Source organism: Lagopus muta, chromosome 4, assembly GCF_023343835.1.
Source record: "Lagopus muta isolate bLagMut1 chromosome 4, bLagMut1 primary, whole genome shotgun sequence".
NCBI lineage: Eukaryota > Metazoa > Chordata > Aves > Galliformes > Phasianidae > Lagopus > Lagopus muta.
The window spans coordinates 5,772,386-5,786,560 of record NC_064436.1 but is presented as its reverse complement, the minus strand read 5'-3'; the positions used below and the strand labels follow the sequence as shown (position 1 = coordinate 5,786,560).

The window sequence follows — 14,175 nt, the reverse complement described above, 5'->3', positions numbered from 1 at the left end:
TGCCTTACATTATGCATAAGTTGTATCTCCATTTGCAAGGTATTTTAAGGCTTCTGCATGAATGAGTTTAATTGGAAAGCAAAACTACTATTTACTGTCCTGATCGAAATCTTCTGGTGTTCAGATAAAGCTGAAATAGAATAGAATAATACAGAAATGAAAGCACAGAGCAGATTCACGCTTGAAAGTAGAGTGCAAGATTCATGCTGTGTTGCCACATTTGTGTAAGCTTACAAGTCAAAAATGTATCTTGCATGTCTGCCTTTGCTTGAATCAGTGAGAATCAATGGAGATTTTTTCTGGGAATTTTCTCAAACCTACAAAGGAATTCCAGTTTTTTAGCCTGTTGAACGGAAATACTTGATTCCAAAAAACTCCTAAGTTTTTTAAAACAAAAATGTAAGATTTCTGTGAAATTTCTCCTAATGACATCTTGATTTGAGTTGGAGGTGAATACATGGAGTTTTAGTCCCTTCGTTCTACAGAGCTTATGCTGTTTAGATGGTTGTAACTAGAGTGAAAATTGTTTGCTTCTCAAAACTGCATTCTTGATCGCTATGCGAAGATATTACCTACAGATAAATGCAACTCTGGATTAGGTAGAATAGGAGCAGCTTGTTTATGAAAATTTGTAGAAAGCATTTGCTGTTTGCTGATGTATTCAATTTTTAAAGCATGTTTTATATGTTGATAATTCATAAGTTTCTAGAAAAATAAAAGCCTGCTAACTGAGATGGATCTTATTTTGATATAACATCCAGATGTCTTATTTGAAGCAGTATATAACTGTGTATATGTATATGTATGTATGTATAACTGTATAACTATCAATATTCTCAGTCTGTTCAGTAAAGCAAGTGCCCTAAACAGAGCACTCATGTTCATCCGGGGTACCAACCAAATTTTGCTGTTTTTTGTTACTGTCTTAGTGTCTGCTGCGCTTCTGAAAGCAGACCTTGTTTTATAGTGTTTGAAAAATCCCTTGGGAAACTGATTTAGGTCTATTCTTTTAGAAAACATTTATTTTTTTTTTTTAGAATAGAGAATTTCCTGAGTTTAATCCAGGGGGCTTTTGCTGAACTAGACCCTCTATGTGTGCTGCAGTGGCACATGCTGAGTAATATTTGGGTTCACTGAACAGTTTCACAACTCATGAATCGTAATTCTGAACTGCACTTTATTCTTTACAGCTTTGTAAAATTACACGTGAGAGTTGTGGATGTGCTTCATGCCACAGTGGATCTGAATCATGGATTGAAACGACAAAGGTTTGTTCTTACTACTTGACCCACATTGTTTAGCACGCTTATCATAATGAAATAATTCCCATCATATTTCGTGCATTGTCTTGTAACTGTGAGGGAAAGCGAATGTAGTGAGGAAACCTCTCCAGAAAGCTGCAAGTGGTTTTGGTTGTAGTACTCTTGTTCATCTTTGCAACTGAAGATACTGGCAAAGGGTTTTGGGGAGTGAAAATTAAGTAATTACAGAAACCATGGAACTCATAAGCAACCTGTTTTTTCCTTTTCTGTCACTTTATTTTCCCTGTAGCATATGTTATTTCAGAAGGTGTGAGTGGAAACGTGAGGCATGCATTCTTTCTCCCTGTCAGCTGTGTTTCATAGTTCTTTTCCTTAATATGGTTCCTTTGGCATTTCTGCTATGTGAATACTGATTTCACCACAGTTTGCTATTTCATCTCAGACTTAGCTGTACCTCTGCAATGTAAATTCATATTAGAATTAGTTATTGGTCACGGGGATTCGTGGCAAGATGTTGTTGTACCTAGGACTGTACACTGTTGTTTTACGTGATGTAACTTTCACCTGCGTAATTTCATTGCTGAGGATGGGACTTTCATTATCTGTTCTGCCATAGATTAGCCAGGGATGAAACTTTATTGAAGCACTTAAGAGACTCATTCTTCAGTCCATTTAGGAAGTGAAAAGATTTGGTGTTACGTTCAGAAATGGAAACTGAATCTGTAAGAAAGCTGAAATAGAGGATGTGTGTGCAGCGCTAGTGGTAATGAGTGTCTGGAATTGATGATGGCTCACAGTCTACCAGGGCAGCGTCCCCTTAGACTTGCTCAGAATCCAGGTCTTTGGAGCAATTTTTTTGGCATGTCTTGAGTTAATCTCCCGGATAATTGGGGGTTACTCAGGAGGTACCCTCTGTACGTCTGTGCTGTGCCTTCCTCGTGCTTTACTAAGCATCCGCCACTAGTTGTTGAGAAGAGCTGGTTGCAGAGCTAGATGGACCTTCACCTGGCTTTTAGTAAGCTATTCTTAGGAAGACATTTGAAACTTCTAGACACTCTGCATTTTTGCAAAATGTAAGCTAGTTTTTTGGCTGTTTGTCTGGAGCCTAAACCCACAAGCCTGGTATTGAAAATTCTGGAAGTTTTGTATGAGTAATGGTTTTCAAATAACTCAGTAAGCCTTAGCATGAAATTGTTACAGAAATCGTATTAAGAACATAGAAAGGAAACCTTTTTAATTAATTAAAGTACTTTCTGAATTGACAGATAATTTTTCCCTGGAGACCTCTAAAATATGCATAAAATGCTAGGGTATACAGAATAAAATCTCACAACAAATCAGCAAGTTTTCCCTGTGCTCTTAGTGCAGCACAAAATAGAGGTCTGGAAGGAGTCAGCTTGCTCCCAAAATAATTTTCCAACACTTTCTTCTCTTCTAATTTTGTTGGCTCACTAGCTTATGAATATAATTTATTCCATGTTTTTGTGCTATGAAAAAGAACAAAAGATTGGAAGCATTGTGATAAGGGCTCTCAGAGTTCAAGAACAATTCTTAGCATTTTGGTGTAGGTCAGAAATTTTGCTCTCTGGCTGAAAACGCATCTGCCTCCCTTGACTACTGTGATAAAAGCTTTCCACTGATGTGTTACTCTCAGGAGTAACTAGGAAATCAGCTTGGGACCTGCATTTCTTGTTGAAGTCCCAGCTGTGCAGCTTACAGATTTATCATGTGCTCTACGTGAGAAATGCCTCAAAACTGCTCTTCACATAAGGCAAGCTGAGCTGAATCGGGCCTCTAATCAAACATAGCAGAGGCTTATCCACCACATCTGCTGTAGATAACCTACGAAGAGATAAGGCATTAAGAAATATAGGTAAAGAACTGCAAAAGTGAAAATGAGGTCTGTATCTCTCTTGCCCTTATGACTGTTCTCTGGCGGAGCTTCTGGTCATGCTTCTTTATGTTGCATAAGTTGTATAACATCTGTGAAATAGAATTTGTATAACCCCATGGCCTTCTATATTCTGAAAAGATGAGTATCTCAGTAGTTTCAAGGAAAATCGTGGATGCCAGTTGAACTCAGAAAGTGAGTGAGCAAATGGTACTCCATAGCATATGGCTTTCCTAGTCATCCCTCAACTAGTCACTCAAAAATGCAATGGTGTTAAACAGCCACCTAGTTGCTTCTGTTTTAGGAGTACATTTGTAGAGTTCTAAGTCTGGGTTAATGGGATATAATAGAAATCAGTAATTTAAGTGATAGTAATATTGTAACAGCATTTGTCCTGGGCTACCAGAACTGTGGAGGAACCCAGGCAGAGTGCCAGAGGGCAGACTGGTTCCACCTGCAGGATTATACTTGGTGCTGTGTAGACATTTCCTCGCAGGTTAAGCTATCGTGTGGCCAGTGTAACATAGGAGGAGCACAGAAGATTCAGACTACCAGAAGAAAAAAGCAGGGCTAACACAATGGCAGAGAAGCTAATGCATACTGAATATATGTCATGCTCTGTTATTACTGTCCTTTTACAAAAATGACTGGTTGCAAGCAAACTCCTATTCCTTTAATAGTTTATGCAGCAATCCATGGTGCTTGAGTATCCATGCTGCTCAAGCATTATTAAACTTCTAAAAGCTGTATACAAGTTAAGTCTCTCTGTTCTGTCCACTTTCATCCTACAGGACAGATAACTTGGAAACAAGTGAGTACATAATCAGACATTCCCCACTGTTCTCACTCGAATGGCTTTTGTTGGTGTTTTTTTTTTTTTGTCATATGTACGGAGTTCATATGTATAAGGCCATGTAATCAAGGTGCTGATATATGATTACTTTGCTGTTTAATTTTTTTTAAAGAGGTTTAGTTATGTAAAGTTACGAAAATATGTTGTTCATGAGTAATTTTTCAGGAGTAGATCTCCAACCAAATGTTTTGCATGCAAGAAATTTTTAGGAGAGCTTTATTAAATATTTTTAGAAGGTATTTATCGTTGTAATAAACTGGTTTGTGCTCATCAGCAGAGCTCTTCTTATTATCTATAACACCTAGTTGTGAATACATTATATGCAAACTGTAGCCTTGATGGGTGGGAAATACTGGAATTTGTTAAAAATGATATTTATTTTGGAACTTTATGATAAGGTTGCATCCATGGGATTGTTGGAAGAAAATTGTTTTTGTGTGATCAGAGTGGAGATAGAAAGCTGTGGGAAGTTCAGCAAATATTTGCTGAATGCTTTAAGCTGAGCACAGAATCAAATGACGGTTCTGAAAAATGCTTGGCAGGAGTTAAGATGCTTTCATGTGGTTGGCAGCCTTAGAGATAATGATCAGTATTACACAGAAAGGTGTACAGCCTTTGAAAACAACAGGAAAAATAACGTATTTCCCTTAGTCTGCCCCATAGACTTGTGAAGAGGAAAATGCAACATGTTTTCTGTTTTCTTATCATGCAAGTTATGACATTTTGAAACTAAATGAAAGTGAAATGAGTATCAGCATTTTTTCTGTGCATATTTTTGTTTGTTTAGCTAATCTGTGCATCTTTCTGGAAGTGCCTATCTTTTCTGTTTTGAAGAGTTATTTTGCTGCTGTGATTTACTCTAGAAGATGCATATGCAAGCAACAGGTCCTTTCAAAACATTTTGCTGAAGAAATAATTGGAAAAATATATAGAACCAAAGCAGTGTGTCTTGCCATTAACAGACCATTCTATTTCCTTTAGAAAATCTAAAGATAACGTACCTAAATGGAAGTTCTCCTAGACTGCAGCCCATTTATGTTCATTTAGTATGAGTTTTTTGAAAGCTGGTATAAAAGCAACAATTTATAACCATTTTTACCTTTCTGTTTTTTTACCATAACTTCCTGACAATCATTTTGCAGGATTAATGCACAGTTTGACACTTCTGTTTCTCTCGAGGGATATTCTCTGTCTGGACATTGTTACGTTTGCCTGCCTTCATCAAAGGCACACTACTGTGTGTGTGTGTGTCATCATACTTAATGTTCTGAATTGGAAACATACCTCCCTACTAGTAATGCACCTGCTATGAATTGCATCCTTAATGATGAGATGTTTCCTCAGAAAAGTGACTAGGAAGTTTGCAAGAGGAAGTTTGTGGGCTGGATTGCCCTCACTGTTGACTGATTGAAGATGGTGATCTTTACTCATGAAATCATCTGTGAGACCCTCCACAAAATTAACATCCCTTTAATTGAAGATTTGCATTTATGTCAGTCTTTCAATTGAGAACACTATGAACTTTTTTTGTTGCAGGTCTTGAGCACGCCATCAAAAATTACTTTCTTGCTGTTCTTATTTCTGCTGCAGGTAAGTGTGAGCGACAATTCAGATTCAGTAGATCCAATCTTATGAGTTCCAACAATTGATTAAATTTAAGAGCAAGCTATTCAATTGTACCTTGGTTGTTTAAAAAAAAAAAAAAAGGTAGAATCAGAAGCATACAGCATACTGCAACTTGTATTTTTTCCATCTTTGCCACTTGTAAGTACACTGACTGGACACCATCATTAAGAAATGCAGAATGTATCCATTGTATTGGGCTGTCAACTAAGTTTGACGGACTGAAACAGTCAGAGGAACGTGTTTTACCATATATTTGTATCATAAAATGTCCTATAATCACTGTGTTATGAAGGGCAGAAATCTATTTTCGTTACAGTCGCTCAACACGAGCGATACCTTAAAGCAGGGTGAATCTATGATCGTTATTACAACATTCTTCACATTCAAATCCTGTTTCTTTGCTTTTCTAGGTATTTATCTGGGAGAACAATTCTAGCTTAAGAAATTCTAGCCTGAGAGAACAGAGCAGCCAGGCAGCTCTTGGCTGGGCAGCTCTCGCGAGAGCGGCTGACGGCAGGGGCATTGCAAGGGCAACTGCTCTGCACCCACCCCCCCTTGCCCAGAAATAGCCTGGGGGGGGGAGTGGGGGGGAAGCAGTGACGGGTAGCTGCCCAGTATAGACGGGGTGAGAAACACTGCGTCTGATTTATCGAGGAGAAACAGTAAACCACTCCTACACGAGACTCCCCCTCAAGGAGGGCTGTTATCGCCATTGTGAGTGATAAGTGCGGGGCTCCTGTTAACGACTCGGCAATGGGGCGAGGGCTGATGAGGCACACCTCATTAAGGCTATTTTATAGCGTTTATGCCTGCTGGTCTGCGATGGCTGCACCCCGGTGGAAGGCTAATGCCACAAAAATTATGGAGAGCCAGACGGCAATCCCACGCTCAGGCAGAAAAAAGACTGCAGCCAAGAAGAATGTGGAGACCCAGATGGAGGTCCTGTGCGTGCCTGAAAGGATAGCCGGTGCAAAGACAAGTGTGGAGACTCAGACTGAGGCCCCAACACGAGATGCTAGTACGCAGGTCACTGGCTGTCACGAGTGCCAGAGCCTGGCCTTTGAAGTGCCAAATGATGGTGGTGGTAGTTGTATACGATGTGACCAACTACGAGACTTAATCCGCCTGGTGGTTGACCTAAAGGAGGAGGTATAGAGGCTGAGGACCATAAAGGAGTGTGAGAAGGAGATTGACTGGTGGTGCCAGTCCCTATGGGCTCCAAGATCTGGGAGCGTAGCTGAGGCACCGCGTGGAGCATCTCACCCCCCACAGCCTTGTAGACAAGTGAGAGAGGGGAAAAGGCAGGCTGATGGTGTTGCAGTGAGCCTCCTGTCCTCTCCTCCACCTTTGAGCAATTTGAGAAAGGGGGAGGAGTGGGAACAGGTACCGGCTCGACAAAGCAGGCGTTCCCCATCCCGACTGTCCTCAGCCCCACAGGTGCCTCTGCGTAATAGGTTTGAGGCCCTGGATCATGAGGGAGAGAAGCGTGGGGATGTGGAAGGAGCTCAACCCGTGAGGTTGCCTTGGGTACAGTGGTCGACCCTGTGCCTCAAGACTGCTTCCACCTGGAAGGACAGAAAGGTGGAGGTTGTAGGGGACTCCCTGCTGAGAGGAAGCAAAGGCCCTATATGTCACCCTGACCCTGCCCGTAGGGAGGTATGCTGCCTTCCTGGGGCACAGGTCAGCGACGTTTCTTGGAGACTTCCTGGTCTGATTCGCCCTTCTGATTATTACCTGCTGTTGATAGTCTAGGCCGGCAGTGATGAAATTGCTGGGAAAAGTCTCAGGGCTATCAGGAAAGACTTCAGGGGACTGGGGCGGGTAGTCGAGGGAGCGGGTGTGCAGGTGGTGTTTTCTTCCATACCTTCAGTGGCAGGGCAGGATGCTGAGTGCTGCCAAAAAACCCTCCTCATAAATAAATGGCTTAAAAGTTGGTGCAAATGCAGGAATTCTGTTTTTTTGTTTTTTTTTTTTTTTTACCATGGTGCAACTTACTTGGCGCCTGGTATGATGGCAGCAGATGGATGTAGCCTGTCTCTGAGAGGGAGGAGGATCTTAGCTGAGGAGCTAGCAGGACTCATTGACAGGTATTTAAACTAGGTATGAAGGGGGAAGGGGACAAAACCAGAGAAGCTGGGGTTGAGCGGGTCGTTCAAGGGCTTGTACGGAACTTGATAGGCCATGATGGTGAGGTAAAAAGTGATGGACTGGAGCAGGGGGGTGTTGGGGATGCTACTGTTGTAGGGAAGCCTAGATCCTCTATAAAAGTGGTAAGATGGAAAGCCCAGCTGAAGTGCCTTTATACCAATGCATGCAGCCTGGGAAACAAACAGGCTGAGTTGGAAACTGTGATGTGCTTGGAAAGGTATGACCTTGTTGCCATCACTGAAACATGGTGGGATGAATCCCGTAACTGGAACACCACCATTGAGGTCTATGGGCTCTTTAGAAGAAGTAGGCTAGGTTGGAAGGGTGGGGGAGTTGCCCTGTATGTCAAAGAATGGATAGACTGTGAGGAGCTCCCTCAGAGAAATGGTCAGGAACAGGTTGAGAGCCTGTGGGTTAGAATTAGGGATGGGTCTAACAAAGGTCAGCTGGTGATAGGAGTATGCTACAGGCCACCTGATCAAGGGGAAACTGTTCACGAGGCTTTCTTGCTACAGTTGTGGGAGGCTTTGTGCTCGCGGGCTCTTGTGCTGATGGTGGACTTCAACCATCCAGATATCTCCTGGAAAGAACACATGGCAAGTTGCAAGAGGTCTTGGAGGCTTCTGGAATGTGTTGATGATAACTTTCTGGTCCAGCTGTTGGACAGACCGAGCAGAGGTTAAGCATTGCTGGACCTGCTGCTCACCAATGCGGAGGAAATCATTAATGGTGTTAAGGTTGGAGGCAGCCTGGATTGTAGCTGGTCGAGTTTGTGGTCTCGAGGGATGTGGGCCTGGCAGAAAGTGGCGTCAGGACCCTGAACTTTGCAGGAGCGAACTTTAAGCTGTTCAATGGACTGCTGGCTGAGATCCCCTGGGATGCTGTCTTAAAAAACAAAGACGTTGAGGAGAGCTGGCTATTCTTCAAGGATGCCTTGCTGAGTGCTCAAGAATTCTCCGTTCCTCTGAAGAAGAGAGTGGGCAGAGGAGGTAGGAAGCTGGTGTGGCTCAGTAAGGACCTGCTGGGCGTGCTGAGGGCGAAGAAAGGTGTATACAGGCTCTGGAAACAAGGCCGTGTCACCTGGGAAGAATACAGGGATGCCGTCCGCGCTTGCAGTAATGTGATCAGGAAAGCCAAGGTGCAAGTGGAACTGAACTTGGCGAGGGACATGAAAAACAATAGGACGAAGTTCTACAGGTCCATTGGCCACAAGAGATGTGCCAAAGCCAGTGTGCCTGCTTTGGTAAATGTAAAAGGAGAAGTCGCTTCAACGGGCAATGAGAAGGCTGAGGTACTGAACGAGTTCTTTGCCTCAATCTTCACTGGTGGACAAGATTCCAGAACTTCTCACGTTCCCGAGCCCTGCATCCCTAAACCTTTAGGTGGGGACCGGGGCAACAAATCCCTCCCCGCTGTGAGGACAGAGCAGGTCCAAGACCGCCTCATGAGGCTGGATGTGTTTAAGTCTACGGGGCTGGATGGCGTGCATCCCAGGGTTCTGAAGGAGCTGCCTGAGGTAGTTGCAAGAGCAGTCTTTAATCTGTTTGTTTTGCACCAGTGAAATACACACTGACCTAGTGCTGAACTACCCTGCTTTGCTTGTGAGGTAATTCACTTGGAGGTAATCACTGCCTTTGAGATAATTCACATTCATGTGCTTTGTATGCCTAAAATGTTTTGAAAATTGAGTCCTTTTTACTGAAGTGAGGAAAAAAAAAAAGATTTAAGAAGCCAACTTCCAATTTTAAATGCCGTTATTACTAGAATTAAGAGATCTTTACCATACCTAATTTTCTCTTTAACATTTATTTATGGCTGGATACTGCATACCTAATCCTACAGTATATCTAATCTTTTTCTTCTGTGTTTTTTTTTTTCATTTCTTCTCTTTAGGTCCCTTATAAGAAGGGATGATTGAAGGTTCTCCCTTAGAACGTATTTCAGCTTCTTTCAGTAAGTTATTTGCCTGTTTATTCTTGCATTTTTTAAATAAATTATTTTGTCACAAATGTAATTGATCATAATTTCCATTTTTAATAAAAACATCATTTGGAGATATTGGAGGGTGTCCATAGGAAGGCCATGAAGATGATTGGAGAGCTAGAGCACCCCTATTATGAACAAGGGCTGTTCAGCCTATTGAAGAGAAAACTCCAGGGAGACCTCATCGTGGTTTTCCATTACTTAAAGGGATCTTATAAACAAGAGGGAGACTGATATTTTACGCAGGCAGATAATGATAGAGCAAGGGAAAATGATTTTAAGCTAAAAGAAGGGAGATGTACATTAGGTATTATGAAGAAATTTTTCATTCAGAGGGTAGTGGGGCACTGGAACAGGCTGGCCAAAGATACTGTGGATGCCCTGTCCATGGAGGGGTTTGAGGCCAGGTTGAACAGGGCTGTGGTCAGCTGGATCTAGTGGATGGTAACCCTGCCCACGTCACAGGGTTAGAACTAGGTCGTCTTTAAGGTCTCTTCCTACCTAATCCATTCTGTAGCAGTGTGTGAGCTTACTCCTTTTCCCTCCTAAGGAGAATATTCACATTCAAAGAATATTAATTGTTATTACAACCTTTCACTTTCTCCTGTCAAATAGTTTTCAATTTCTGCGTATCTGATTACTAGCTTACTATTCCTAATTTCATCCCATATTTTATTCCAGTCATAGCTTCATTGATGCTTTCTCAACTGCTGCTGTTCAGATTTTTCATTCATACTGATTGATGAGATTTAAGAAATATGCTTCTACCCACTATGGAAGAAAGAGGGAATATGTTGAGGTGAGAGAAGCACCTGTTAAATAGGGCATCACATCCATCGTGTGTCCCATACAGGTTCCTATGGAAGGAGCAGACTTTACTGATGTGGAGCTGAAGAGACAGGAAGTGTGAAACCCTCACTGTGTTCATCCATTAATGGTAAATAAGTGTGTATTATGAAAAATTTTTTATTTAGCAGTAATAGTATTGTAGGTGTTTTCCAAGCTGAAGAGAATGTAGTCTGTAAGACCTGTATGGTGGTCATGGGATATACTGGGAAGACAAAAAAGTGGGAAGTGGAACAATACAGAAATAAAATAAGCCATTTTGTTCTTTTTCTCACAATAAAATCAAACATGCTTTAGTAGAGAAGAACAAATTCAGACATGTTACATAAGAAAGTTCTTACTTTTGAGTATACACCTAATCTAGGTGACTTCAGTACTGTGGTATAGAAATGCTGTTGATTTATTCCCAGGACCTACCTGAATCACACAGAATGTTCTGTGAGCCCAGTTCCAAGGGAAACTTGTCTACATATCCTAGGGTACAAGTAAGTTATCTTGATTTAGGATTTTCTGTATATCCTTCATGTATTTTCCATATGACATCTTTATTTGTTTTTAACATTAACGAAGTATGTAAAAATTGGGTAACATCAGTGAGAAGGTTTTCATTTCTAAAATCAGAAAACAATATTACATCTTTGAGTAGAATATTAACTCGGTGCTTCAAGAATTACAGAGAGGATGTTGATTAATCTTCAGTGGTGTTGATTGTTGGTTGTTTTTTTGTTTCTTTTTCCTGTCAATGGTTGTTTGAGCTTAAAAATATGTATACCATTTTCTGCCAAATTCATTTTTCTTTCTTCCTGTTTATTGCTTCTATCTCTTATCTCTTGTTGAATGACTACATAGAGCTAGTTGTATATGTACACCAGCAAATCTCAAATCATCAGGGTAACCCAGTCACTTAAAAAATGCCTTCCAGTTATTCTGTTTCCCAAGATACATCATCTGTACTTTTTTTTCCCCCAGAAATAAGTGAATCTTTATCATTCCTTTAACAATCTGAGCATTAGCTGATTAAGTAATAAAAATATTGTTTATTATGGTGGCTGAGAACGTTAGGAGGATTGGAGTCCCAGTGTTCAATCGCTATGTGAACACAAGTTGGAACCATTCCCCCCTTACACTAGAAGCCTTAGTCCTTTGCTGTTTTATGCATATGCTTAATACTGGATTTATCTTATCCTTTGCCCAGATTTGGTTTGCACCAGGACCTTATAAATGCTTGTGTCTGCAGTGTTAGATAATCGTATGGGATGAGAGGTCACGGCTCTTTTGCAGATGCAGAGCAGTCTGACAGCTCATGCTTCTACATCCATACCAAGCCATATCCTCTGGCCTCTCTGTTGTTCTGTTCCTCAGAGCAAAAATACAGAACGCATAGCACGTCCCCTGCAGCGTGACAGTTCAGTTCTGCTGAATGCTGATAAGAGGAAATATTCTTTACCCTTTTAAGGACCTACAGCTATAACGAGCCTTCATGAAGGCAATACTAGAAACCATTGTCTCAATCTGACTTAAAGCAAAATAGTTTATTTTAATGTTGCATACTGAATATGTGTGATTGCAGTGAGAAATTCTGTTTATCTAAAGATGTGTGTATGAGTATTCAGTTTTCCTACCACATTTTTGAGTGTCTGAATTTAGAAATGATGATAACAATTTGTTTGTTTCTATTTACTTGCTGCTAATAGATAAAATAGCAAATAGAGGATGCTAAGATTGCATGAATTAGAACACATACGTTCACAAGTCAGTAGATGGAAGTTACTATGGAAACTTCCACCAAAGTATTTGTTACTGTTATTATTACATGCTTATTTTTGCATTAACCCATGAGCAGTAAAACAACTGTTTGAAACATTAGGTAACAAATCTAGAAATGTCTTCAAAACTGGCAAGTTACTAAATACCAATAATAGCAATATGTAATTACAATAAATAGAACGTCAGCTTCACTTCTGTTACGGACCATTGGCCAAAAAATTTACTCTAGATCTGTGGTCAGTCATTTATTGTTCTGGTTGCAAAGATGGGACAACACAAGCTTAGCACAGATGAAAATATCAACAAAGATGAATACTGAACGTCAAAAGAGTATTGATAGCAAATTTCCTTTTGTGTGGTTAATATTATAAGGATATGAAATGCTTCATGAAAGACAAGCCTTATTGTTTTTAAAAAATCATAGAATCATACAATGGCTTGGGTTGGAATGGACCTCAAAGACCCCCTTGTATTGGGCAAGTTTTCCAGCCACTCACTCAGACTGCTGAGGAACTCATCCAGCCTGGCCTTGAACGTCTCCAGGGATGGGGGCATCCACAGCCTCTCTGGCAGCCTATTCCAGTGCCTCACCACTTTCTGAATGAAAGCCCTGGGTGTAGTACTTCCAATGGGTCCTCGCAAGGGGAGAGTAGAGGGAGACAGTCTCCTTGCTCACTCTGCTGGTCACTCCTCTTGATGCCAACTGGCATACCGTTGGCTTTCCAGGTTGCGAGGGCACACTATTGGCTCATATCCAGCTTTTCATCCAGCAGAACCTCCAAGTCGTTTTCTACAGGGCTGCTCTAAAGGAGATCATCTCCCAGTCCGCACTCATATTTAGGATTGCACCGGCCCACGTGCAACAACTTGCTCTTGGCCTTATTGAACCTCAATAGGCTTTCATGGATCCACTTTTCAAGCCTGTCCAGGTCCCTTTGGATGGCATCCCTTCCTTCTGTAATATTGACTGCAACAGTCAGCTTAGTGTCATCTGCAAACTCACTGAGGATGTGCTCAATCTCACAGTCTTTGTTGACAAAGGGGTCGTAGAGCCCCAGTCCCAAAACATGTGTCTAGGGGACACCATTCGTGATTGGCTTCTGTCTGGATATAGAGCCACTGACAACAACTCTTTGGCTATGAATTAGGGTACCTAAGAACAAAATCCTGGGTTAGAAAGGTGGGTTACCTACTGCAGCCCTCCTCCTATTGTGCCAGGTGTGAAGGCCAGTGCATTAAGCTCAGTGCTGTGATTTTAACAGGCACGGGGAGTTACTGAGTCAGCAAAAGGCCTGGTGTGTTGCTGGAAGAGCATGCCAAACAATTTCATTATTTCCCAGAGAATGAAAATTACAATTGTTGTGGTCATACTCCTCCTCCCAAAGAATAACTTCTTCGTCTGTCCTCTGTGTCTGATTTTCTGTTAGTTCAGCTAAACAGGAACGTTTACTGTTGGGAGTCATTTTATGGGATTCTATGAGTGGTACCTCTTCATGTAAAGTAGTCCCATGCTGAGGGGAAAGTGTTGGGTGACTGAAAGTTGACTTGGATCCTTTGGCTTCTCTGCATTGGGAATAGTAAGATTTTAAACCATAGATGAGAAGTGAGATACTTCTCTTCAGCAGCGATTTGCTTTGGGAGCTCTTGAGTGTGGATTGTTTTTGTGTAGCTTAAATCAGTTACTGAAGGCCATCACGGTCTCCTCTGAGTGAGGCACAGGTGCTGGAAATAGGTGCAAGTTGCCATCTTTTATCAGAAGACAAGGTATGTGAGCAGCAGCTGAGGTCCCTTGGTTTGTT

General features: G+C 41.5%; 1 protein-coding gene across 4 annotated transcripts in view; it reads left to right on the top strand.

Annotated features, from left to right (window-relative positions):
• Window positions 1-14,175, top strand: part of LOC125691606 (uncharacterized) — a 206,110-nt gene that overhangs the window by 59,175 nt on the left and 132,760 nt on the right. For all 4 annotated transcript variants that reach the window (XM_048941108.1, XM_048941106.1, XM_048941104.1 and 1 more), the window contains 5 exons: window positions 1,191-1,268; window positions 5,543-5,596; window positions 9,674-9,733; window positions 10,617-10,700; window positions 11,020-11,094. The gene's annotated coding sequence lies outside the window, so the exon portion shown is untranslated. The remainder of the gene's footprint in view (window positions 1-1,190; window positions 1,269-5,542; window positions 5,597-9,673; window positions 9,734-10,616; window positions 10,701-11,019; window positions 11,095-14,175) is intronic.